This window comes from Amphiprion ocellaris, chromosome 7 (genome assembly GCF_022539595.1).
Source record: "Amphiprion ocellaris isolate individual 3 ecotype Okinawa chromosome 7, ASM2253959v1, whole genome shotgun sequence".
NCBI classification, from domain to species: Eukaryota; Metazoa; Chordata; class Actinopteri; family Pomacentridae; genus Amphiprion; species Amphiprion ocellaris.
In genome coordinates this window covers 11,969,741-11,974,829 of record NC_072772.1, presented here as the reverse complement: position 1 = coordinate 11,974,829, position 5,089 = coordinate 11,969,741, and the positions used below count along the sequence as shown (strand labels likewise).

Sequence of the window (5,089 nt, the reverse complement as noted above, 5' to 3'; positions counted from 1 at the left end):
TGATAACAGCAGCAGATGCATTTTTTTCAATTTTCTTTTTTTATGAACAATGGCTAGACATTGTGTTTTACATCAACAAACCTGTGATAAAAGGTTGGTAAAGCAGACGTTTATTTACTAATGCTGTGATGTATTTTTTTCCCCGATGCCAGCTGTTCATATTTGGCTTCTTTGCAGCTGAGCAACAAGACTGCATGGTCTGTTGCTCCTCAGCTGAACGCTGTCCCAGCATCGTCCTGTCACTCTGAATCATAGAATGAGGATATGTACAATTAGTCCTTTCTGGTCCATTAAAGTTTACTTTACGAGACGGCAGCCGTGGTGTTTTGATAACATTTTCGGATGATGTCAAAGATGGCATGAGAAATTAAATTTTCCTTGTAGAGCTGCCAAATCTGGGCTAAAGAAAGGCCACTTCAGAGGAGTCAGTGAGCTGTGAGTCATCATAAGTCTTGAGGCATCCTTTTTAGTGACAAGGAGAGAGAGTGGATGATGTTGCCTTGACATGGCCAAACCAGAAGTCTGGGTAATTTTATCTCAATCCTTCCAGCTGTGAGTCTCCATATGCATCTCTAGTTTCATTGCTGGTTTCATTTTCATTCAGCAGGATGTTGGATATGTGACAACGCACAAAGTATAGTGCATCATAATAGGGGTGGAGAAACAAGAGGGGCACACAGCAGTGAAGGGAGAAAGCAGATTTCTCCTGCTTTCTTTCTCCTCCTCGTCGGTACAAGCACTCTGTTGAACCGCTCACTATCACAGCTTTGATAGGAGTTAGAGGTACAGAGGTAGGGAGTGCAAGGAAGAAGAAAGGCAAGATGAGAAAAAGTTAGACTTCCCTGAGCATTACACTTTCTTAAGGCTTGTTACAGAAATCTATGCATTGACATCCAGCAGTTTTTAGGGAGACTGTAGACTGATTACGTGATGAGAGAGGGAGAAAGAGGACAGAGCGATCCAATTAGGACGACTGAAGTGCCTCTAAAAACTCAACTCAGTGCCACAACCAGCCGACTTTGAGAAGTCAAATGACTTTCATGCTGGTGGTTTGTTGCTTATTAAGTGTTCAGAATAAAGACTGTGGATTTTCTGTGTGATAGAAATACCTAATCATAGACAGTGTGAGACAATACAGAGCTTTATTACTGTACTGTACAGAAACAAACAGCTGCTATTTATTTTTATATTATTATTTGCAGCTTTATCTGACCATATTCTTTTAGCCGAGGAAAATATGTTTGATTAGCATAAAAGTCTAGATATAATAAACATGACCTGGCCAAGAAAACTGTAACACATTCTTCAATTTCTGCATTGGCTCCAGCACTGGGCTGACATTACATCCCACATCATATGAAAAAGAAACACAAAATAACGGATGTGCCTTATAGTCAAACCATTCAAAAGCAGTGGTCAAAACATGAGTGCAGATCATATATTTACCAGAAGGCAGTGGTGATCTTAGACTCTAGTGGGCCCTTATTTGGAAGTGAAGGTAAAACATTTGCCTAGTTGGTCACCTCTGCAAGTAGGCTGCTGTATATAATGACTTTTTCTTTTTTTTTTTTTAACAAAGTAAGTGCATATTTTTCCCTATTTCTTGGTCATACGGTATCTCACAATCATGGTGCTTTTACTGCCAGATTCCACACAATCTCTTTCTACTGCCACAATTTTACAGTGAGACTCTTCTATAAACATGACTATTATATTACACTTTTTTTTCTTTGATATAATGGCTAATATAAGAAAATCTTCATGTATTACTATATTTTTAAAAAATGGAAGATCTGGATAGGATAGACTGTATTACACAAACGAACAACAAGATAACAGCATGTATGACTAAACCAAGAGAAGAGCTTGAAAGAAAACGTAATAAAAACTACCTTAACGTAGTCTTGGGGTCATGGGGTTAAAGAGGAAAAAATAGTGAACAGTTCCTAACAAATAGCTCATTCTAAATCCTAAATCAACAATATGACAGAAACTACTATTGCATATTGAAAGATCATTGTAAGATGTTTAATAACAAAGAAAAAAAAAGAAACACTAATGTGGATTTGATACTTTGATTCAGCAGTTTCGGACAAAAGTATTCACTTCATGTGACCCATGATGGAATTTATTATTATTATTATTTATTATACTGTATTGATAGCACTGTTTTCTAGTATCATATCAGAATCAGAGCGTAGGGTCACTCACACTATGCCGCAGATCGGGCAAGGATGCTTTTTCAAGGATGCAACGGGGGCAGCTTGAGGGTGTTGAAGCTTGTAGCCCAAAAACTTCACAGCTGAGCCACCACTTCCCAAAAGCAACCTGCATTGGCTGGGAATCGAACCCAGGTCAACTGCTTGGAAGGCAGCTATGCTAACCACTATACCACCAATGCGACACTGATCAGCTATAGGCAATGAGGATGGATGACAGGCAAAAGTCTCACACAAGAAACCAGGGTTCACATTTAGAATACTGACTGGGTAGGTTTAGGTTACGAAAAAAATACTGTAGTTTGCTTACTAAAACTGACTGTTCCTCTCTACAAATGTAGAATAATGAAATATTAACACAAAATACTGTGAGACATTGAAAACTGAAATACCGAGTTACACTGTAATCAATGTCATAATGAATAGATATTGCTCCACATAGAAGAGGCCACTTATTTATTCATACGCTGCCAACTTTGTCTTATCTTGGGGTAGAGAACACTACTGGAGCTATCACATCCCTGATGATATAAATCATGGAACCACAAAGCCACATGGGTATTCTAACCAAATATACACAGGTAGTCTTGTTATATTAACTCTAAAAAAATTCTCAGATCAGGGAGTGTGGTCAATGACATGAAGAGGCTGCCGTTATTACCGCAGTTAAGTGCCCCAAACCCTCTGACCTTCACTAAATTCTTGCTCCCACTATCTGCATATCTTTATATTCTGGATGATCAGACTCATGATTCCTCACTCTGTTTAAAGCTTGTCAGGAATGGCCATCACAAATTAACATGCACTCCTTCATTTATGCCTCCTTTCATCAGTTGCAGCGGGAGAGGAGGCAAAGGGCCTGAGGGAGGGTGGAGGGGGTGAATGAAAGAGGCAGAGGAAGAGTTGAGCGAAGGAGGGGTGTAAGAAGCAAACAGTAAGGCAGCGAGCTACCTGTGGCCATTAGGGAAACTCAGAGATGGGTTTGGGTTGGAGGAGGTGTGAAAAGAAGATGCTGGCATGAGCAACAAGAAAAGATGATAAGAGCCCCAAGGCTAGGGACAGTCGGGGGGGCTTTTGTTTGAAGCAAATTTCATATCCATTTGATCCGCTTTGAATTTTGATCAGAACTTGTTAGATGTCTGCAAGTGCCCCCCTTCTCTTTCTCCTTGTTTGACGCCACTCTCCTTTTCTCCTTGTCATTTCTTCTCCCATGAATTGTTCCTTTGTTTCTTTTGTGACACAATGGGACTGCTGTGAGGGAGAGGGAAAAAATATATGAAAGAATGGGACAGAAAGAGCAAACCACAAAGAAGAAAGAAGTAGAGGCTTAAACTCATTTTTACTCTTTACTCTGTGCTACAGGCCTAGCATTCTCACATCGTCGCTCTGGTAAATCAATGGATGGATTAGGCCGAGGCAGACACCGTTTAATAAAGTAGGCTGTAAAACTGATCATTAATAGTTGTGTCTTTCACTCAAACATCAGCCTACACCCTTCCCACGCCTGAGAGGACAAATGGACCGCTTGCTTGACTGCTGTTGGTGTCTGCTTTGTGAGAGCATGAAATCGTGGCTGTGAGGCAAACTTTAGCAAAGACCATAAAGACAGTTAGAAGAAACAGAAACAGTTGCAGTAGAGTAACTTCTGAACATCAAAATATCAACTATTATATGCAAGTTAAATAATGGGAACTTGTAACAGAGCTGTCAACTGTAAAGTCATCATCAGTGGATGCAGTTTGCTCACTGTGTACTGTATATATATGCATACAATACATAATACAGCTTAAGTTTGGAAAAAAAATATTCTTTTTTCTTCGAGACTTTTTTGTGTAACTGTACTTCAGTAATACAAAGTGAGTAATCCATTTAATTTGACCATAAACAGGGAGACATGCCGGGGAAACACGTGGCTTCACAGGTAAGTGGGACTCAACTTACTTCTCAGTGAACAAGTTTCATTGTGATGAACAAGATCAAAACAGGTTAAATGACACTAAGGTGAAGGAGCGGTGTTTTAAGCAAGTGGTCAGAGATGAAACACTAAACACAAGTTCATCAGAAAATAAATTTCATCAAACAAAGCTCACAACAGATGCTACCAGAGGATACAATAAATCTGCTCAAAGACTGTCAACTTTTGGAAATGTTTGCACACAAAATGCCACCAGACTACCAGATGGGGTTTTGTTGTGATTCACAATATCATGAAAACAATAGTGGTGTTGTTTTTATCTCACAAGGACATTTCATGTCTGCTTTTTTACCTTTCATGTCTGTCACACAGTGTGAAGTTGGAGTGGATAGAGCAGACATTGGAATTATCATTATTATTATTATATTAAGTCTCTTTTGGCAAATACCACCTTGTTAGGAAGCTGGTGTCAGAGTTGATGGTCAGTCAAACTATGGTATCCTTGGAGCACATTGGGTAGGGGCCTTGCTCAAGAGGCAAATGATAAATCTTCAAGATTTTGATATGCCACCAAAAGCCTTCACTTCTGAGCCATTATGTCCCAAAAATGACCTGCATTGGCTGGGAATTGAACCCAGGTCAACTGCTTGGAAGGCAGCTATACTAACCACTATACCACCAATGCTGTGCCACTACCACAGACTACAGTCTATGGCCACCACTGCAAGTTCCACCTGAAGAGGAAAAAAGTAGAAATCTGCTCAAAGCCTGTCAACTTTGGGAACGTTTTTCACAAATGTTTTAATTAACAGATAAGGTTTTGCTGGAATTCACAAAATAATGAAAACAATAGAGATATGTCTGCCTTTGAGACAACAAGGACATTTCATGTCTAATACTGACAAATCACTGTCTGCTGTTTTACCTTCTGTCTGTCACTTCAGTGTAAAGTTGA

At 39.6% G+C, this 5,089-nt stretch overlaps 2 non-coding genes across 2 annotated transcripts; both read right to left on the bottom strand.

Annotated features, from left to right (window-relative positions):
* Positions 1 to 2,329: 2,329 nt before the first annotated feature.
* Positions 2,330 to 2,401, bottom strand: trnag-ucc (transfer RNA glycine (anticodon UCC)). Its single transcript has one exon. It is a non-coding gene; the product is annotated as a tRNA-Gly (tRNA).
* A 2,346-nt stretch (positions 2,402 to 4,747) lies between these two features.
* trnag-ucc (transfer RNA glycine (anticodon UCC)) lies at positions 4,748 to 4,819 on the bottom strand. The gene has a single exon. It is a non-coding gene; the product is annotated as a tRNA-Gly (tRNA).
* Between the last annotated feature and the right edge of the window lie 270 nt (positions 4,820 to 5,089).